Raw genomic sequence first — 23019 nt, 5'->3', positions numbered from 1 at the left:
CATGAAGTGATGGGATCGGATGTCATGATCTTAGTTTTCTGAATGTTGAGCTCTAAGCCAACTTTTTCACTCTCCTCTTTCACTTTCCTCAAGAGGCTCTTTAGTTCTTCACTTTCTGCCATAAGGGTGGTGTCATCAGCATATCTGAGGTTATTGAAATCCTGGCAATCTTGATTCCAGCTTGTGCTTCCTCCACCCCAGTGTTTCTCATGATGTACTCTGCATATAAGTTAAATAAGCAGGGTGACAATATACAGCCTTGACGTACTCCTTTTCCTATTTGCCATCACTTCATGGCAAATAGATAGGAAAACAGTGGAAACAGTGTCGGACTTTATTTTTGGGGGCTCCAAAATCACTGCAGATGGTGATTGCAGCAATGAAATTAAAAGACACGTACTCCTTGGAAGGAAAGTTATGACCAACCTAGATAGCATATTAAAAAGCAGAGACATTACTTTGCCAACAAAGGTCCGTCTAGTCAAGGCTATGGTTTTTCCCGTGGTCATGTATGGATGTGAGAGTTGGACTGTGAAGAAAGCTGAGCACAGAAGAATTGATGCTTTTGAAATGTGGTGTTGGAGAAGACCCTTGAGAGTCCCTTGGACTGCAAGGAGATCCAACCAGTCCATCCTAAAGGAGATCAGTTCTGGGTGTTCATTGGAAGGACTGATGTTGAAGCTGAAACTCCAATACTTTGGCCACCTGATGTGAAGAGCTGACTCATTTGAAAAGACCCTAATGCTGGGAAAGATTGAGAGCAGGAGGAGAAGGGGATGACAGAGGATGAGATGGTTAGATGGCATCACCGACTCTATGGACATGGGTTTGGGTGGACTCCAGGAGTTGGTGATGGACAGGGAGGCCTGGCGTACTGTGGTTCATGGGGTCGCAAAGAGTCGAACACAATTGAGTGACTGAACTGACTGATATCCTTGACATGAAACCATTTTGAGAAGTGTAGCTAAATACCCTCTTGCTACTGAGAACAAGGAATGTATTGAAGGCAGCTATTCTTGTCTATGCTGCTGATGGAGTGTCATCTTTTACCAAGAGAGGTCTTAGCCCATGTCCTAATCATTGTCAGAAAGCATGACACAAGACCAACCATTCTAGAATTAACATTTTTATTTATGTTTACACCTCTGATATTTAGTTGGCTCATTTTAAACAATTTTATTCAATAAGTTCTATCATTTAGTTACACAGTGGTTCTCAACTCAGGACACTTTTGCCCTCAGGGACACTTGGCAATGTCCAAGAACATTTTTGGTTCTCACAACTGAGGAAGGGTGGATTGGCATCTAGTGTATAGAGGCCAGGGAAGTTGCTAATTTCCTATAATGCGCAGGTAAGCCCACAACAATTATCTAGCCCAAAAGGTAAAGAATACCAAAGCTGAGAATCCTTGCGTTACCTGGAAATACATTTTAAGATGACTGCATTTTGGAAGGTTCAACAGGAGGTTGTATTGCTTAATATTATAGATTCCCTGAGTGCTTTGTTGATTTTTTATGGCCATATTGGATAATAGGTTACCACTCTTTGAAGCTTTTCCAGACAAAATATGTTATAGTCATGATTCTGCATGAAGAATGTTGAGACTTCCACCACCCGCATGTTAGAATTTGTATTGAGCACACCCAGAGTGATTTTCAGAGAAAAATCTTGGCCCTCCGTGTACTTCAGGCGCATGGCCTGGTCAATAGCTTTAACTTTCATAAAAGAATGTCCTCTTTATACTCAACTTGGTTCACAGAACCACCTTTAATCAGCGTCACAATCAACACTCAAGTTCTTGCCCAAGATGGTCACTGTGGTAGGGCAGCTAGTAACCCAACAAATTTACACTCTCTTCCACAGGGGAGCAGCATTACCAGACATGGCCAGTGACTGTCTTTCTCAGCATTTCCACCATCCACCCTTTTGCACCTAAACATGGCCTGGTTGTAGGTGCCGCTCCTGGGCTGAAATGGTTGAGAAGCAGCCCTATCTCCAACTTGTCTTTCCCCATCTGCTGACTGGGAGTAGAGCCAGAAAGTGTATGGAGCCCTGGTCTCTGAGTCACCCTTTGGAAGAAAGCTGCCTACCCTTTAGGAATACCTGTTTGGACTCTATGTAAGCAGAAATACACTCATGGTAAGCTACTGAGATTCTGAAGTTTGTCTGTAACAGTAGCTAGTGTTATCCAAACTCTTCAACATCTGATTTCTTAATCAGATATAGGAATTAATCTTTGGGCGTCACTGGTGGTCCAGTGGTAAAGAATCCACCTACCAATTCAGGGGACCTGGGTTTGATTCCTAGTCCAGGAAGATCCTACATGCTGAGGGACAACTAAGCCTGTGGGCCACAGCTACTTAAGCCAGCACCTAGAACCAGTGCTCTGCAACAAGAGAAGCCACCACAATGAGAAGCGCATTCTCCACAACAAAGAGTAGCCCCCGCTCAGCGAAACTAGAGAAAGCCCTCACACAGCAACAAAGACCCAGCACAGCCAAAAATAATTAATTAACATTTTTTAATTAAAAAAAATTACTCTTTATGGAGGAACACCTGAAGCAGAAGTCAGCAAACAACGGCACATGAACCAAATCAGCGTGCTGCCTGTTTTTGTATACCTGCAGCCCGCAAGCCAAGAATGGTTTTTACACATTTAAATCGTTGTGGAAAAAAAATAAAAAACTTCCAAATAACATTTTGTGACATATGGAAAGTATAAGAAAGGCAAAGTTCAGTGTTCCATAACAAATAAAGTCTTACTAGAACCCAACCACACTCATTTGTTTACAGATTCTCTATCTCTGCTTTTACCCGATGACAGTATTGAGTAGTTGTAATAGAGATCTAGGGCTTCCCTGGTGGCTCAGACAGTAAAGAATCTGCCTGAAATGCAGGAGACCCAGGTTCCATCCCTGGGTCGGGAAGATCCCCTGGAGAAGGGAATGGCTACCCACTCCAGGTATTCTTACCTGGAGAATCCCATGGACAGAGGAGACTGGCAGACTGCAGTCCATGGGGGTTGCAAAGAGTCGGACACAACTGAGTGACTAACACACAATAGACACCTAATGGCCCTAAAGTCTAAAATATTTACTATCTTTCCCTTTACAGAAGTTCATCAGACCCTGGCTTGACGGTATGCAAATCACCCATTCATCTAGATATAATGTTTAGAAGTCATCTCTTGCCCCTACTCTGGCAGGAGAGTTTGGAAATCACCAAGAGATCCTGGAGTTAAGGTAAGTCTACTTTGTTTTAACTGCTCCTACTACAGCTTTCATTGAGCAGTTTCAAGTCGTTCTACAAAACTATTTCTGAGCACCCCAGGAGGTATTTCTCTTAGGCCTTGGGGCCAGGAAAATCTGTGCTACTTCCTTTGCGACAATCCATGTCTCTGTTCATGCCTGATGTCCTATTCAGTCTCCCAGTTTCCCTGCCCAAGACCCCATTCTAGTTTATGCCCTAGGACCCTGATGCTGATCCACATGACCACTGCTGGATTCATGGAATACATATCTACCTACCTCTCTAGTTTTTATCTGCATATCAAGATATCCATCTATTTCAAGCTCTTTGGAGTTATCTGGATGCTGATCGCCCTCCAATCTGAACTTCTCGCCACCAACTCTGAGATTTTTCCTGCCAGGGCCACCTTCTTTTCCTCAATCTATCCAGTGTACTGGTCATGGCGAACCTTGTTATACTCCATCTCTGCCAATAAATGCCATAATGTCTGAGTAAAGCTGAGCTTTGGAGAATGCTCATACTCAGAGGCAGGAGAAGGGCAAGAAGATATTTGGAGTCCACCTGGGTGGAGAACCCCTGTAGTTACCTTCATAGCACTCATGACATCATATTATATTTGACCTACAGCCCTGTCTTTGTCTCTCCAGTGCCCAGCACAGAGTCTAACTGCATATAAGCATTCAATCAATATTTGTTGAATAAATAAATGAAAAAATTCCTTCCCCCAGGAAAGACTCAGAGGAAACTGACTAACTAAAGTGAAATAAGGAAAGTTTCAAGAAATTATTAGTAATTCTGTTCTTTGCCCCTTCCCTCTTGCAGCTCTGGTGTGCCAGTTGGTGAGTGACAGTCATCATTCCTGAGGCAAAGTACACCCTTGAAGTTACTCCTGCCTAAGAGGGTTTCAGTTTTGGTCTTTTTCTCTTGTACCAAAAGATACTACATAATGAGGTAGGTGGAATCACTGCCATTAAAGCCTGGGACTAATCAAATAACATACTCTTAGCGTATATACTCTCTGCAGTTATCTGAGTATCCTTGACATTTATCCCTCAGATTCACAGTCCTGGTATGATTGCTCTCAAGGTGTCTCTGTCTTAAGTATATTAACAGACTAGATTACCAGGGCCCACCCCAGATGTATTTAATACAAATTCCTGGAGTTGAGCCTAGAAATAGGCATTTCTTAATAAAGATTCTTGGACGGATCTGGTATCACACTCCAGAATCATTGCTCTACTCCAGTCCTCTCATTTTCCAAATGAGTAAACAGCCAGGGAGGGTGGAAAAGTTAAGACATTGTCACATTGTGCCAGGATTAGGGCCAGAATGCAGGCCTCCTGACTCCAATTCCAGTGTTCTCTCAATTATAGTGCTCTGCTTCAGAGGCTCCTGGACCCTTGTGCTTGGCTTCTTGGGAAGCTGAGCAAGGCTTAATCACAGCAATCCTGCTCTGCCTGGCCTTGTTCCCAAATGCCGTGCAGCCTGTGGGGGCAGGGAGAGGGGCGGGCAGTGGGTGTGATGCAATGTGGTCAGCTCTGAGGGGCTTCTCCAGCCACTGTGGCAGAGCTGTAAACCTGGAGCGAGCCACCATCCCACCGGTCTGCTGGGAGCACCGCCCCGCTCCCCGCCCCCGCCCCACAGCTGTTTTCCTACCCAGGCTGCGTTCAACCTCTCCCCAGGTCTCTTGCCGACAACTCCTCCTCAACTTTGTTGCTTCCCAGAGATGAGAAAAAGGAGGAGAGACAGCTGTGCAAGCGTCTCCTTGGAATAAAGGGTTTCGAAGAAAGGAACCTAGAGGTGCTGGAAAGGAAAGGCTGCCGGGGCCGTTTCCGTAGCAACGCCTCCATTGTGCCCTAGCAGCTACGTGCTGCCTGGCACGTGCACTTTGCCGGGCCCCTGGAGGGCACTGCTGTCTCTCACTGGCTCATAGTTCAGCAGTGAGTTTCTAATACTGGTATCCTAAAGGTATTTGTGGGCCCTTGAACCATCTGGGGCTGGACGCATGTGTCTGCAGGCCATCTCGGTAGTGTACAGGACTTGGGCACCTCTCCCTTTCTACTCCTACCACAGAGCTGGCATGTAGCAGCTGCTTAAAAACTGTTAAATGAATGGCTGAACAAATCAGTTTCTCTGAGTCTAAGCTCTTCTGCTTATAGAAGTGAGAGAAAACCAAAGGCTGGAGGAGAGGAAGCTTGGCCCTCTCCAATTACAGAAGACACATTTTGGTCTCCAAATCATCTCTAAGGGCCTCCCCACTTCACTTCTCACAAATCGAGTGCCTGTTGACCCCTACGAGCTGCAAGACTCCAATACTGAGTCAGTACCAAAGTGTTCCCCCTCCCAGGGGTATGGGCTCCCCTCCCTCTGCAAAACCCTCCTCCCCTACCAGCCCCTTTCCCCAAAAAAATCATACACACACACTTTGGGAGAGAGGTAGGCAGCGATGAATCATCATCGCTGGAATGGAGTGGAATATTAAACTCAGTGATGAAAATGTTTTTAGCAAAGGCGAGGGGATGCTTGGAATCCTGCAAATTATTTGTCATCATTATTGTAGCCTGTTTTTCGGTGGAGCATATGTAAAAACATAGATCTTCAATATCTTTGAGAGTGGTTTTCATATTTGAAAACAGCAAACTCTGGTGTACAAAGTAGGTAAATAAATGGGATAAGGTTATTTGGGATAAAAGGCTCTTTACAGGTTTAATAAAGTGAGACTTGAATTTTGTTTGTTTTTATTTTTGCAAAGTCAATGAATAATGCAGGAAACATTCTGTAGATGTGTCCCATGATAGGGCACCCTATCAGACCCTGAGGACAATGAAAAATACACCTGGGATGGGATGGGGCTCCCTGCCCTAGGGATAAATGGGGTCCCAGTCCACTGAGCAGACGAAATGTACCTAACTCATCTGCTCCCCTCCTTGGCCTCAGACCTCATCCACTCTGACACCCCATAACTGCCATCCCCTTTGCTCTTCACTCTGCTGACCCTCTGCCCGGTGTCCCGGGTTGTTCAAAACTGCTAGAGAAAACTTAGCCACTCAGACTCCCATCACTGAAGGTTTATGAGACCCTCAAAGCTGTCCGCTATGTCCACTGCTACCTTCTGAGCCTCCTCAATTCTTGCTTGCTTTCACAAACTGCTTTAAAGTTTAACCACTCTCCTCATGCCCCTGGGGCCACCATCTCCTCCCTCACTAGCAACAGATATCTTATATTTTTCAGAGAAAATAGAGACCTTGAGGCTGGAGCTCCTTCAACCCCACTCCATGCACCCAGTTTCATCTTTTTAAGTACCAATCCTTCCTTACCTCACTTGGCCCAGGGAAGGAGGTGTGTCTGCTCCTGCCCAAAGCTAAGGCCTCCTGCCTGATCTTAATTTCACTCCTCCAATAACTGGCTCCAGGAGACTTTTCCTTTCGATTGGTGTTATCCCTGCATCACATGAACATGCTCCCATCTTCCCAGCTGTTTAAAAACAAATACGCAGACAACAACAGATCCTTGACCCTTTGTCATTTCTAGATGCTGTTTTATATTGCTCTTTTGCTCCCCAGTGAAGTTTTATTTAAAGAAAAAAAAAAGTTAGGGGCTTCACTGGTGGCTCAGTGGTAAAGAATCTGCCTGCCAATGCAAGAGTCGTGGGTTTGATCCCTGGTCTGGGAAGTTTCCACATGCTGGGGAGCAACTAAGTCCATGTGCCACAACTATTGAGCCTGTGCTCTAGAGACCAGAAACTGCAACTACTGAGGCTGCATGCCACAACTACAGAAGCCCACACACCCCGGAGCCTGAGCTCCACAACAAGAGAAGCCACGGCAATGAGGAGACCACACACTGCATCTGGAGAGTGGCCTCCACTCGCTGCAATTAGAGAAAAGCCCTCACAGCAACAAAGATCCACCACAGCCAAAAATAAATAATTAAGTAAAAATTTTTAAAAGAAAAAAGGTTAAATATTCATAAGCATCTTTTTAAATCAATATTTTAAGAAGTACAAAATGTCTTCTTTATATCTCAGTCCTCTTCCCAGAGGCTACTTTTTTTTGAAACCATTTCCATACAAGCATAGATTTACATCTATCTTTACCTTTTCTCTTGCTGTTTTCACATGACAATCATTCCGTATTAGCATGTGTAGAGCTGCCTTATTTTCCCTAACATCTCACAGAGGACTTCAAAGTACACAAAATAGACATATCAACATTTATTTGACATGTCTTCTTTTTTTTTTAATTTAAATTAGTTTATTTATCTATTTTTTAACTTTACAATATTGTATTGGTTTTGCCACACATTGACATGAATCCGCCATGGCTGTACATGTGTTCCCCTTCCAGAACCCCCCTCCCACTTCCCTCCGCATCCCATCCCTCTGAGTCATCCCGGTGCACCAGCCCCGAGCACCCTGTATCATGCATCGAAACTGGACTGGCGATTCGTTTCACATATGATAATTTACGTGCTTCAATGCCATTCTCCCATATCATCCCACCCTCACCCTCTCCCATAGAGTTCATAATGCTGTTGTATATATCTGTGTCTCTTTTGCTGTCTCGCATACAGGGTTATCTTTACCAATTTACTAAATTCTATATATATGTGTTAGTATACTGTACTGGTGTTTTTCTTTCTGGCTTACTTCACTTTGTATAATAGGCTCCAGTTTCATCCACCTCATTAGAACTGATTTGAATGTATTCGTTTTAATGGCTGAGTAATATTCCATTGTGTATATGTACCACAGCTTCCTTATCCATTCGTCTGCTGATGGGCATCTAGGCTGCTTCCATTTGACACATATTCTATTGCTAGGTGTTTGGATCATCTTTTGCTATTTCAAATAATATTGCAGTTTTATTTATGTTATTTTGAATATGAATGTTTCTATAGCATAAATTCTTAGAAGTGAAATTATGGGATCAAATTGTACGCACATTGGGGATTTCAATAGATGTTGCCAAATAAGCCCACTCTAGAAAATATACCAATTTATACTCCCACCAAGAAGTATTCCCAGCAAGGAATAAGAATGACTGTTTCCTAAGGTCCTTACCAACAAACGAGTTGTCCAATATTTTTTTTACCTTTCTCAGTCTAAGTGAAAATGATATTTCAGTGTCAGTCAGTTCAGTTCAGTCACTCAGTCGTATCCGACTCTTTGCGACCCCATGAATCATAGCATGCCAGGCCTCCCTGTCCATCACCAACTCCCGGAGTTTACCCAAACTCATGTCCATCGAGTCAGTGATGCCATCCAACCATCTCATCCTCTGTCGTCCCCTTCTCCTCCTGCCCCCAATCCTTCCTAGCATTAGGGTCTTTTCCAATGAGTCAACTTTTCGCATGAGGTGGCCAAAGTATTGGAGTTTCAGCTTCAACATCGGTCCTCCCAGTGAACACCCAGGACTGATCTCCTTTAGGATGGACTGGTTGGATCTCCTTGCAGTCCAAGGGACTCTCAAGGGTCTTCTCCAACACCACAGTTCAAAAGCATCAATTCTTTGGTGCTCAGCTTTCTTCACCGTCCAACTCTCACATCCATACATGACCACTGGAAAAACCATAGCCTTGACTAGACGGACTTTTGTTGGCAAAGTAATGTCTCTGCTTTTAAATATGCCATCTAGGTTGGTCATAACCTTCCTTTCAAGGAGTAAGCGTCTTTTAATTTCATGGCTGAAGTCACCATCTGCAGTGATTTTGGAGCCTAAAGAAATAAAGTCTGACATTGTTTCCACTGTTTCCCCATCTATTTCCCATGAAGTGATGGGACCAGAGGCCATGATCTTAGTTTTCTGAACGTTGAGCTTTAAGCCAACTTTTTCACTCTCCTCTTTCACTTTCATCAAGAGGCACTTTAGTTCTTCTTCACTTTCTGCCATAAGGGTGGTGTCATCTGCATATCTGAGATTATTGATATTTCTCCCGGCAATCTTGATTCCAGCTTGTGTTTCTTCCAGCCCAGCATTTCTCATGATGTACTCTGCATGTAAGTTAAATAAGCAGGGTGACAATATACAGCCCTGACTTACTCCTTTTCCTATTTGGAACCAGTCTGTTGTTCCATGTCCAGTTCTAACTGTTGCTTCCTGACCTGCATACAGGTTTCTCAAGAGGCAGGTCAGATGGTCTGGTATTCCCATCTCTTTCAGAATTTTCCACAGTTTATTGTGATCCACACAGTCAAAGGCTTTGGCATAGTCAATAAAGCAGAAATAGTTGTTTTTCTGGAACTCTCTTGCTTTTTCAATGATCCAGCGGATACTGGCAATTTGATCTCTTGTTCCTCTGCCTTTTCTAAAACCAGCTTGAACATCTGGAAGTTCACGGTTCACGTATTGCTGAAGCCTGGCTTGGAGAATTTTGAGCATTACTTTACTAGCGTGTGAGATGAGTGCAATTGTGCGGTAGTTTGAGCATTCTTTGGCATTGCCTTTCTTTGGGATTGGGATGAAAACTGACCTTTTCCAATCCTGTGGCCACTGATGAGCTTTCCAGATTTGCTGGCGTATCGAGTGCAGCACTTTCACAGCAGCATCTTTCAGGATTTGAAATAGCTCAACTGGAGTTCCATCACCTCCACTAGCTTTGTTCGTAGTGATGCTTTCTAAGGCCCATTTGACTTCACATTCCAGGATGTCTGGCTCTAGGTGAGTGATCACACCAACGTGATTATCTGGGTCGTGAAGATCTTTTTTGTACAGTTCTTCTGTGTATTCTTGCCACCTCTTCTTAATATCTTCTGCTTCTGTTAGTGATATTTCAGTGTAGGTTTAATTTTATTTTCTCTTGCAATTATTGAGAGTAATCTTTTTATTCATGTGTTTAAGAATATTTTGTATTTCCTTTTCTCTAAACTGCCTGTTTGTCTCTTTTACCAGTTTTTACATTGGGTTGCTCTTATTGGTTTCTAGAAGTTCTTTGTAAGTCCCTTTTTAAGATGGGTTAACTTATTTTTTCCAATTTGTTGTTTGTGTCTTGATTGTGCCTATGATGTTTTGTAATGAAATTTTTATTGTGGAAATGTATATACAGCATGCAGTTTGTCATTTTAACTACGTTTAAGTGTACAATTCAATGGCATTAAATGCATTCACGTTGTGCAACCATTGTCACCATCCATCTCCAAAACTTCGCATCTCCCCAACCTGAAACTCCATATCCATTAAACAGTAACTCCCCTCTACTGTATTGATCCCTTTTGCTTTTGAACTTTTGAATTTTATGTAATACATAGAAAAGATTTCTCTTTTCCCAGATATGTATGTTTTAATCTACATATTTTTTCTTTTGGTCAGTGCTTCTTAGTCCTGACTGCATTACAATTACCAGGGGAACTTTTGAAAAATAAAAGTGCCTAGGCTTCACCTCTAGAGATTTTGATTTAAATAGCTTGGGATGGGAGCCAAACACTTAAAATTCTTTTTTTTTTTTTAAGTGTAGTTGATGTACAATGTTGTATAATTTACAAATGTACAATACAGTGATTCACAATTTTTAAAGTTTATACTTTATTTATAGTTATTATAAAATATTGGCTATATTTCCATATTGTACAATATAGACTATCCTTGTAACATATTTTATACCTAATGGTTTGTGCATCTTAATCCCCTACCCCTTTTCTGCCCCTCCCCCTTCCCTCTCTCCACTAGTAACTACCATAGTTTCTCTATATCTGTGAATCTGCTTCTTTTTTTTGTTAGATTCACTAGTTTGTTGTATTTTTTAAATTCCACATATAAGTGATATCACACAGTCTTTGTCTTTCTTTGTTTGACTAATTTCATTTAGCATGCTGTGCTGTGCTCTGCTGTGCTTCGTCACTCAGTCGTGTCTGACTCTTTTCAACCCCAAGGACCGTAGCGCACCAGGCTCCTTTGTCCATGGGGATTCTCCAGGCAAGAATACTGGAGTGGGTTGCCAAGTCCTCCTCCAGGGGATCTTCCTGACTCAGGGATCAAACCCAGGTCTCCCGCATTGTAGGCGGATTCTTTACCATCTGAGCCACCAAGGAAGCTTCTGAATACTGAAGTGGATAGCCTATTCCTTCTCCAGGGGATCTTCCTGACCCAAGAATTGAATTGCAGGTGGATTCTTTACCAGCTAAACTACCAGGGAAGCGCTCATTTTTCATAATGCCCTCCAAATCTATTCATTTTGCAAATGGCAAAATTGTGTTCTTTTTATGGTTTTTCTTAAATTCCAGTTGTTATTCAGTTGCTAAGTTGTGTCCAATTCTTTGTGACTTCATGAACTGCAACACACCAGGCTTCCCTGTTCTTCACTATCTCCCAGAGTTTGCTCAAACTCATGTCCATTGAGTTGGTGATGTCATGCAACCATCTCATCCTCTATAGCCCCTCTTTTCCTCCTGCCTTTAATCTTTCCCAGCATCAGGATCTTTTCCAACAAGGTGATTCTAAAGCTCAGCCAGGATTGAGAACTACTGTTTGTGCATGTTTACAATTTCATCTTCTATATTTAAGTCTTTGGTTTATATGTAATTTTAAGGTAAAGTATGATGTGAAAGCCAACCTCATTTTTTCCAAATGATTGTTCAGTTATTCCAATACCATTTAATAAATATGGACTATCAAAACTGACTTCAATAAAGAGAGAAATTCCTGCTCCCACCAATTAATATTTGGGTGATTTGGGGAAAATGAAACGCTCTCTGCCTCAGTTTCTTCAGCTATAAAATGGGGATAATAATAATAGAGTTGCTTTGAGGATTTCAAAATTTCATAAATTTAAAGCACTTAGAACAGTATCTAGGCCTTAGTAAACAACCATTTCAATATGCCACTTTTAAAAACTTTTAAAAAAATATTTTTATACATTTATTTGGCTGCACCCGGACTTACTTAGAGCACATGGGATCTTTAGTTGTGACATACAGACTGTTAGCTGCAGCACGTGAACTCTTTACAGGGATTGAGCCCAGGCTCCGTGTATTGGAAACACGGAATCTTAGTCACTGAACCACCAGAGAAGTTCTGATAAGGCACTGTTAATATTATTATTATTTGTTTCAGTTCAACAAATGAACACATGCAGCGTCAACACAGATATCATGTAATGTTACATAATCATTACAAATCAGACCTTAAAAGAGTTCAGTTTCAGTGAAAAGAGAATATAAAATGAACTTAACCAGATAAAAAATCAGTATACATTAAGTAAAGCAAAAAAATACACCAATATATTAGCCATGGTTATGTTACCTAAAAGCTGGATTTGCCACTTAATGGGTGTCAGAGCAAAAGATACAACCAAGCCAAATATCAGGAGAAGGATTTATTAGTTGCAGCAAGTAAGGAGACCACCAGGGATCTTTCCCAAAGCAGTGTCTCCCTGCACAGCAAATTGAGAACATTTTCTTGCTTGTTTTAATTTTTTCCCCTCCTTTGAGGAAAGTTTATGGGGACATGCATATTCATGAAGGGACTTGGGCAGGATGGAGTCTAAGCTCTAGCTGATGGAAGTCACTGGGTCAGAGAAGGTCAACATCATCATCCCTTGGGTTCCAGTTGCTCTGGTGGTTGAGGACTTTAAGCTAATCTTTATCATTGAAACAGAACTGGGAGTCTTTACAACTGATATGTTATCTTTGCTATCGTTAGTTCTCTTGCTTGCCATAACAATTTCTGTGTTCTTTTGTTCCCTCGAAAGTGAAAGTGAAAGTTCCTCAGTCGTGTCTGACTCTTTGTGACTCCATGGACTGTAGCCCGCCAGGCTCCTCTCCATGGGGTTTCTCCAAGCAAGAATACTGGAGTGGGTGGCCTTGCCCAGGGTAACGTCCCAACCCAGGGATTGAACAAATATCTCCCTCGTTGCAGGCAGATTCTTTACCGTATGAGTCACCAGGGTAGCCTATATACATATGTATGCCTCCGTGTGTGTTAATCCTTGTGCACAAGGACCCAGGAGAAAGGAGCAGTGACCCCGCAAGAGACTGACCCAGACTTGCCTGTGAGTCTCCAGAAGTTTCCAGTGGAGGCGTGGGTTGATGATGGCCTGCTGCAGGGTTGGAGGCACTGAGTGTAGCAGTGCATACATAGAATCTTTAGAAGGAGGTCACCATTATCTTCATTATCTCCACCATAGTTTGGCCCCAGGTAAATAGCAGGGAGGGAACCCAGCTCCACCCATCAACATAACATTGGATTAAAGATTTCCTGAGCATGGCGCCGCCCATCAGAACAAGATCCACTTTCCCCCTCAGTCAGTCTCTCCCATCAGGAAGCTTCCATAAGCTCCTTATTGTTCTACATCAGAGGGCAGACAGACTGAAAACCACAATCACAGAAAACTAACCAATCTGATCACATGGACCACAGCCTTGTCTAACTCAATGAAACTATGAGCCATGCCCTGTAGGCCACCCAAGATGGACGGGTCATGGTGGGGAGTTCTGACAAAACGTGGCCCACTAGAGAAGGGAACGGCAAACCACTTCAGTATTCTCACCTTGAAAACCCTACGAACAGTATGAAAAGGCAAAAAGATAGGGCACTGAAAGATGAACTCCCCAGGTCGGTAGGTGCCCAGCTACTGGAGATCAGTGGAGAAATAACTCCAGAAAGAGTAAAGAGATGGAGCCAAAGCAAAAACAACACCCAGTTGTGGATGTGACTGGAGATGGAAGTAAAGTCCAATGCTGTAAAGAGCAACATTGTATAGGAATCTGGAATGTTAGATCCATGAATTAAGGCAAATTGAAAGTGGTCAAACAGGAGATGGCAAGAGTGAACATCAACATTTTAGGAATCAGCAAACTAAAATGGACTGGAATGGGTGAATTTAATTCAGATGACCATTACATCTACTACTGTGGGCAAGAATCCCTTAGAAGAAATGGAGTAGACATCACGGTCAACAGAAGAGTCCGAAATGCAGTACTTGGATGCAATCTCAAAAAAGACAGAATGATCTCTGTTCATTTCCAAGGCAAACCATTCAATATCACAGTAGTCCAAGTCTATGCCCCGACCAGTAATGCTGAAGAAGCTGAGGTTGAATGGCTCTATGAAGACCTACAAGACCTTTCAGAACTAACACCCAAAAGAGATGTCATTTTCATTATAGGGGACTGGAATGCAAAAGTAGGAAGTCAAGAAACACCTGGAGTAACAGGCAAATTTGGCCTTGGAGTACAGAATGAAGCAGGGCAAAGGCTAATAGAGTTTTGCCAAGAGAATGTACTGGTCATAGCAAACACCCTCTTCCAACAACACAAGAGAAGACTCTACACATGGACTTCACCAGATGGTCGACACTGAAATCAGATTGAATTTATTCTTTGCAGCCAAAGATGGAGAAGCTCTATACAATCAGCAAAAACAAGACCGGGAGCAGACTCTGGCTCAGATCATGAACTCCTTATTGTCAAATTCAGACTGAAATTGAAGAAAGTGGAGAAAACCACTACACCATTCAGGTATGACCTAAATCAAATCCCTTATGACTATACAGTGGAAGTGAGAAATAGATTTAGGGGACTAGATCTTATAGCTGCTAAGTTGCCTCAGTCGTGTCCGACTCTGTGCGACCCCATAGATGGCAGCCCACCAGGCTCCGCCATCCCTGGGATTCTCTAGGCAGGAATACTGGAGTGGGTTCATTTCCTTCTCCAGTGCATGAAAGGGAAAAGTGAAAGTGAAGTTGCTCAGTCGTGTCCGACTCTTAGCAACCCCACGGACTGTAGCCTACCAGGCTCCTTTGTCCATGGGATTTTCCAGGCAAGAGTACTGGAGTTGGGTGCCATTGCCTTCTCCGAGATCTTATAGACAGAGTGCCTGATGAACTATGGATGGAGGTTCATGACATTGTACATGAGGCAGGGATCAAAACCATCCCCAAGAAAAAGAAATGCAAAAAAGCAAAATGGCTGTCTGAGGAGGCCTTACAAATAGCTGTGAAAAGAAGAGAAGCAAAAAGTAAAGGAGAAAAGGGAAAATATACCCATTTGAATACAGAGTTCCAAAGAATAGCAAGGAGAGATAATAAAGCCTTCCTCGGTGATCAGTGCAAAGAAATAGAGGAAAACAATAGAGTGGGAAAGACTAGAGATGTCTTCAAGAAAATTAGAGATACCAAGGGAATATTTCATGCAAAGATTGGCTCAATAAAGGACAGAAATGGTATGGACCTAACAAAAGCAGAAGATAAATACACAGAAGAACCGTACAAAAAAGATCTTCATGACCCAGATAATCATGATGGTGTGATCTCTCACCTAGAGCCAGATATCCTGGAATATGAAGTCACTGCAGATGGTGACTGCAGCCATGAAATTAAAAGATGCTTACTCCTTGGAAGGAAAGTCATGATCAACCTAGTTCAGCTCAGTTCAGTTAAGTCACTCAGTCGTGTCCGACTCTTTGCAACCCCATGAACCGCAACACACCAGGCCTCCCTGTCCATCACCAACTCCCGGAGTTTACCCAAACTCATGTCCATTGAGTCAGTGATGCCATCTAACCATCTCATCCTCTGTTGTCCCCTTCTCCTCCTGCCCTCAATCTTTCCCAACATCAGGGTCTTTTCAAATGAGTCAGCTCTTCGCATGAGGTGGCCAAAGTATTGGAGTTTCAGCTTCAACATCAGTCCTTCCAATGAACACCTAGGACCGATTTCCCTTAGGATGGACTGGTGGGACCTCCTTGCAGTCCAAGGGACCCTCAAGAGTCTTCTCCAACACCACAGTTCAAAGCATTAACTCTTCTTCACTCAGCTCTCTTTATAGTCCAACTTTCACATCCATACATGACCACTGGAAAAACCATAGCCTTGACTAGAAGGAACTTTGTTGGCAAAGTAATGTCTCTGCTTTTTAATATGCTGTCTAGGTTGGCCATAACTTTCCTTCCAAGAAGTAAGCGTCTTTTAATTTCATGGCTGCAATCACCATCTGCAGTGATTTTGGAGCCCAAAAAAATAAAGTCTGACACTGTTTCCACTGTTTCCCCATCTATTTCCCATGAAGTGATGGGACCAGAGGCCATGATCTTAGTTTTCTGAATGTTGAGCTTTAAGCCAACTTTTTCACTCTCCTCCTTCACTTTCATCAAGAAGCTCTTTAGTTCTTCTTCACTCTCTGCCATAAGGGTAGTGTCATCTGCATATCTGAGATTATTGATATTTCTCCTGGCAATCTTGATTCCAGCTTGTGCTTCATCCAGCCCAACATTTCTCATGATGTACTCTGCATATAAGTTAAATAAGCAGGGTGACAATATACAGCCCTGACTTACTCCTTTTCCTATTTGGAACCAGTCTGTTGTTCCATGTCCAGTTCTAACTGTTGCTTCCTGACCTGCATACAGGTTTCTTAAGAGGCAGGTCAGGTGATCTGGTTTTCCCATATCTTTCAGAATTTTCCAGAGTTTATTGTAATCCACACAGTCAAAGGCTTTGGCGTAGTTAATAAAGCAGAAATAGATGTTTCTCTGGAACTCTCATGCTTTTTCAATGATCCAGCGAATGTTGGCAATTTGATCTCTGGTTCCTCTGCCTTTTCTAAAACCAGCTTGAACATCAAGTTCAAGTTCATGGTTCACATATTGCTGAAGCCTGGCTTGGAGAATTTTGAGCTTTATTTTACTAGCGTGTGAGATGAGTGCAACCTAGACGGCCTATTAAAAAGCAGAGACATTATTTTGCCAAGAAACGTCCGTCTAGTCAAGGCTATGGTTTTTCCAGTAGTCATGTATGGATGTGAGAGTTGGACTATAAAGCAAGCTGAGCGCAGAAGAATTAATGCTTTTGAACTGTGGTGTTGGAGAAGACTCTTGAGAGTCCCTTGGACTGCAAGGAGATCCAACCAGTCCATCCTAAAGGAGATCAGTCCTGGGTGTTCATTGGAAGGACTGATGTTGAAGCTGAAACTCCAATACTTTGGCCACCTCATGCGAAGAGCTGACTCATTGGAAAAGACCCTGATGCTGGGAAGGACTCAGGCAGGAGAAACAGGGACAACAGAGGATGCGATGATTGGATAGCATCACCGACTCAGTGGACATGCTGCTGCTGCTGCTAAGTCGCTTCAGTCGTGTTCGACTCTGTGCGACCCCATAGACGGCAGCCCACCAGGCTCCCCCGTCCCTGGGATTCTCCAGGCAAGAACACTGGAGTGGGTTGCCATTTCCTTCTCCAATGCATTAAAGTGAAAAGTGAAAGTGAAGTCACTCAGTCGTGTCCGACTCTTCGCGACCCCATGGACTGCAGCCTACCAGGCTCCTCCGTCCATGGGATTTTCCAGGCAAGAGTACTGGAGTGGGTCGCCATAGTTGGGGTAAACTCCAGGAGTTGGTGATGGACAGGGAGGCCTGGCATGCTGCAGTCCATTGGGGTCACAAAGAGTCGGACAGGACTGAGTGACTTAACTGAACGGAACTGTGTTAATCACTCAGTCCTGTCCGACTCTTTGCAAATCCACAGACTGTAGCCCACCAGGCTTCTCTGTCCATGGAATTCTCCAGGCAAGGATACTGAAATGGATTGCCATTCTGTTCTCCAGAAGATCTTCAGAACCCAGGGATCGAACCCTGGTCTCCTACATCACAGGCAGATTCTTTAACGTTTGAGCTACAGGGAAGTCTTGTATATGCCTATCATATATATATATATATGTGTGTGTGTGTGTGTGTGTGTGTGTACAGACACACATATATATGTACATATATATATTTTTTGAAAACTTATGAATTTTTGCTTAGCTAAAAACTATGACATTTTGGTTCCAGTTGTTTGATTAAGTAGAATATCATACTAGATTTCTAATCCATATTCACTCAAAACTTTGATATAATTCCATTTTTTCTGTCATTTAGTATAACTGTTAAAAGTCTCAAAAGCTTATTATCTTAGTGATTTTTTAAAAAATTTTTGAATGAGTCTTGAAACTTCTAAACCAATTCTGAGACTCTAAAGAAATATTAAATTGTAAGTAAACAAAGCAGGAAACTTGGGAAATGGAAATAAAGGATAAGTAACAACAGCAACAACAAACCTAGGAAATTAATATGTGCTACAGTATCATTAACTAAAGTAAGATTTTGCTCAAATTTCACAAAAATTTATGCTAGTGTAAATTATTTGTTTTCATATCTTATTCAAGATTCCACTTTGTATTTAGTTGCATTGAGCAGCTTCAGCTGCATGCAACAAATTCTGATAAATACACTTTTCATTTTTGTTTTGTTACAAATATTTTCTAATTCTCCTTGCTATGGCTTCTTAGATATACCCATAATTTAAAAGTGGACATTTAACTTTCAAATATATGGGTTTTTTTAAGTATCCTTGATATTAATTTCTCATTTAATTACTTTCTTCTCTGCAATCACCCTCCGTGTTTTTTTCAGTCTTTTAACTCTGTTGAGACTGTCAATGGCTAAATCAAAGATCTCTTTTAGCAAATGTCACATTGCACTTGAAGTATGTGGGATATTTTCAATTATCTTTTGATATTGATTTTTAACATAATTCCACAGTGATAAAAGAACAAACTCATTTGATTTCAGTACCTTTAGACCATGAAACTTTTGCATCTCACTTTATGTCCCTGGATATGTTCCAGTGTCTCCTGATTTATAGTCTATAGGAACTTGAATAGAATTTGTATTCTGCTATTGTATGAAAATAAATAGATCTTAATTACATTGAACTGGTTCATAGTGCTTTTCTGGTCTACTGTATCCTTCTACTTTTTTGTCTATTTATTCTATTAATTTTTGAGAGTTTGGTATTAAAACTCCAACTAAAAATCTTGTCTACTTAAAAAATAATTGTAATATATAGTAGAACTTGAGAGTCCTTTGGACTGCAAGGAGATCATACCAGTCAATCCTAAAGAAAATCAACCCTGAATATTCATTGGAAGAACTGTTGTTGAAGCTCCAATACCCTGGCCAGCTGATGAGAAGGCAGCTGACTCATTGGAAAAGACCCTGGTGCTGGGAAAGACTGAAGGCAAAAGAAGGGGGTGGCAGAGGATGAGATGGTTAGATTAGCATCACCAATCAATGGACATGAATTTGAGCAAACTCCAGGAGATAGTGAAAGACAGGTGAGCCTGCATGCTGCAGTCCATGGGTTGCAAAGAGTTGGACAAGATTTAGCAACTCAACAACAACATAGTAGAACTATATGTAACTTTGTTCTGTGTTTTCCAAGTCTCTATAAATGTGTTGTCATACTTTCATAATTAAAAAATAAAAAATAGCTAAAATGAAACAGTGTTGTACTTTAAGGTATATGGATGGGGCAACAAGAAAAACTCACATAATAGAAAATGTCAACACTTAGATTAAAGTAGTCATATGATTTAATTGCTGCAAGAAACAATTTAAGATTTGATTCATATATTGCATATATAATAAACATCAAATAATATCATAGGCATACTCAGGTTATTTAAAACAGATATCCGGCGAGATCAGGTTAGATAACATCCAACATCATGGCTAAATGCTGCCCATCTATTATTCACCACACATTCATGTATTAGCCCACTTCCTGATGTCTGCTAAAGGCCTGCTGCTGCTGCTACTGCTGCTGCTAAGTCGCTTCAGTCGTGTCCGACTCTGTGCGACCCCATAGACGGCAGCCCACCAGGCTCTGCCATCCTTGGGATTCTCCAGGCAAGAATACTGGAGTGGGTTGCTATTTCCTTCTCCAGTGCATGAATGGGAAAAGTGAAAGTGAAGTCGCTCAGTCGTGTCCGACTCTTAGCGACCCCATGGACTGTAGCCTACCAGGCTCCTCCGTCCATGGGATTTTCCAGGCAAGAGTACTGGAGTGGGGTGCCATTGCCTTCTCCAGCTAAAGGCCTACAATGACCCAAATGCTAGGGATGCAGTGTTGAGTAAAAAGACACAGACCCTGCCTTCTTGGTAATTATAGCCTAGGATCAGTTATCCTCTACTGAAGGCAGTAGCATTCATATCCCCAGGGGACACCTGGACCTAAGGGAGCACTCTTATTTGCATACTAAGGACCCCACTGGCCATTGTACAGTCTCTAAGTCCAGATCAATAGCACCTGCGTCAGGAAATACTAGTCGTGTAAAATATGACACCATTTTTAGAGGCAGATTTTTTTTTTCATGATAACAAGGCACAGTACATAATGTTTATTTTCAAAGCACAAAATTTTCAAATGCCTTTGTAGAATCCCTATTCAAATGTCACTGGATACTTATTTTCTGAACGACATACTTTAGAAAACACAAGAACAGAGGTTAACAGAGGACACTCCTAGGTTTGAATGCCAACTATCATCACCTTGTTGTTTGGACCATGAGAAAGCTAAACAACTCTGAGCTTCCTAACATGAGGTAAATAATGGCTAGCTCACTGAGGTATTGTTGGATTGTTGAGAGGACTAAACGCAGTGATTCTAGATATTGCCTTGCACAGTGTCTGAAAATCTGGATATTAAAAAGAGATGGTCAGTGTAGACAACATAGTCCAAAGAGTTTGGGTGTGGAAAAAGATAATGTAGGGTGAATTGGGAACAGAAAATGGCTTCTTGAAGAATAAGGACACCTGGGATAGTAAAGGGCACTGAAGAATGAGAAGGGGAGAAGGCCCAGTAGGTGAAGGCAGAGGCCAAAAGGGAGATGATCCAGGCAAGAAGGTACACACAGATGTTATTCCTAGTTCATGGCATACCCAAAGTGTGGCTTCATTTCCTACACAGATTCCCCTAAGCAAACAGATCCTTCATGATGCCTCACCCTACTTTTACCTTCATCTGTTTAGTGAATCTAGTGCCACTCCAGAGGAGACGTGCAAACCTATTCTCTTGCTGGTTCTGCCTCAGATGATTCACCCACAGAGAGACCCATTGGAGGGAGCAAGCAGAATCTCAGCACTGTCTAACTGAGCTATTTGCCTAACCTCTCTTGGAAGTTCATCAAAGAGCCTCATCACTGTATTATGAGGTCAGGAGCAGGGACAAGAGCAGGGAATTCAAGCAAATGGAGAGTTTACTTCTACTCTATGGTTTTGCTTCTTTGTTTGCTTGACATGTTAACTATCTTGACAAGATTTCTGCGATGTTCCTTCAGATCACTTCTGTTGTGCAGAATTCTGCCTCTTGGCCAAAGACTTTCCTCCACTGGCCATGAGCAGTGTTCTGTTCTCAGGTACTCATGTATCAGTTGCATGTTCTTGGGCAGTGCTTCGGGTATGTGATGGAGGAGGAAGCAGAACAATGGGAAGCACTCTCTGCTTCTTGACATTTATTCCCATGCAGGCCGTTGTAAGTTTTAAATACTTGGTGGCTCTTGCTTGTTGCAGGAAGCCCCACTTTACAATTTAAGTGTTAGTGCCCACTCTTTAATGAAAGGCAACATCCCAACTGCTATCCCTACCCTATTTGCCTCCTTCCCCATATATTGTATTGGCCAAAATGTTCATTTGGTTTTTTCTGTAAAATGGCCCTAGTAGTGCTTAGTTGTCCTTAACTTCATTTGAAACAATTTTGTTAGATTGTATTGGGAGAGCTGTCATATCAGCATACATTAAAAAAAAACTTAATATTGGTGAATTTTTGTGTGGCCACTTTAATAGTAAAGATAGAAGAAAAAAATCAATATTTTGGCTTTACTATTTCAACAAAGGTAAAAACACAACTGAAATGCAAAAACAGATTTGTGTAGTGTATGAAGAAGGTGCTGTGACTGGTCTTACAAGTCAAAAGTGGTTTACGAAGTTTCATGCTAGAGATTTCTCACTGGATGATACCCCATGGTCAAGTAGACCAGTTGAGGTTGATAGGGATCAAATCAAGACATTGATTGAGAACAATCAATCTCAAACCATGCAGGAGATAGTCAACATACTCAATGTATCCAAATCAAGTGCTTAAAATCATTTGCACAAGCTTGGTTATGTTCATTGCTTTAATGTTGGGATTCCACATAAGTAAAACAAAAGCTACTTGACTGTATTTCTGCATGCGATTCTCTACTGAAGCGTAACAAAAATATTCCCTCTTTAAAACAAATTGTGACAGGTGATGAAAAGAAGATACTGTCCACTAATGTGGAATGGAGGAGATTGTGGAGCACGTGAAATGAACCACCACCAACCACCCAAAGACCAGTCCTCAACCAAAGAAGGCGATGCTGTGTTTATGGTAGGATTGGAAAGGAGTCCTCTATTATATGAGCTCCTTCCAGAAAACCAAGTGATTAATTCCAACAAGTACAGCTCCCAATTAGACCAACTGAAAGCAGCGCTTGACAAAAAGCACCCAGAATTAAACATAAAAAGCATAATCTTCCATTAGGGTAATGCAAGAGCACATGCTTCTGACTGGGAAGTTCTGGTTTATCCAACATATTCACCAGACATTGCACCTTTGGATGTCCATTTATTTCGGCCTTTACAAAATTTCTTAATGGAAAAAAATTCAATTTCCTGGAAGACTGTAATAGGCACTTGGAACAGTTCTTTGTTCAGAAAGGTCAAAAGTTTTGGGAAGATGGAATTATGAAGTTGCCTGAAAAATGGCAGAAGGTAGTGGAACAAAGTGGTAAATATGCTGTTCAATAAAGTTCTTGATGAAAATGAAAACATGTGTCTTTTATTTTTACATAAAAAACCAAAGGAACTTTTTGGCCAACCCAATAAAAACATTCAGAAACTGGCAAAGAGTCGCCCCATTCTGAGTCTCACCCATGCTTTCTTTTCATTCTCCCTGTTCTATCCAAGTACGTCTCTGAAGCCAGCAGCTCTTCAAATA

The 23019-nt window shown here is 41.9% G+C and overlaps 1 long non-coding RNA gene across 1 annotated transcript; it reads left to right on the top strand.

Moving 5' to 3' along the window:
• The first annotated feature begins 417 nt into the window (after positions 1-417).
• LOC145547109 (uncharacterized) lies at positions 418-22850 on the top strand. The gene is made up of 4 exons (XR_014083534.1): positions 418-2139; positions 3115-3242; positions 4072-4200; positions 22288-22850. It is a non-coding gene; the product is annotated as an uncharacterized LOC145547109 (long non-coding RNA).
• Positions 22851-23019: the final 169 nt, after the last annotated feature.

This window comes from Giraffa tippelskirchi, chromosome 4 (genome assembly GCF_054371585.1).
Source record: "Giraffa tippelskirchi isolate mGirTip1 chromosome 4, T2T-mGirTip1v1.2.pri, whole genome shotgun sequence".
NCBI lineage: Eukaryota > Metazoa > Chordata > Mammalia > Artiodactyla > Giraffidae > Giraffa > Giraffa tippelskirchi.
The sequence above is the reverse complement of the archived record's forward strand: the minus strand, read 5'-3'. Positions and strand labels throughout refer to the sequence as shown.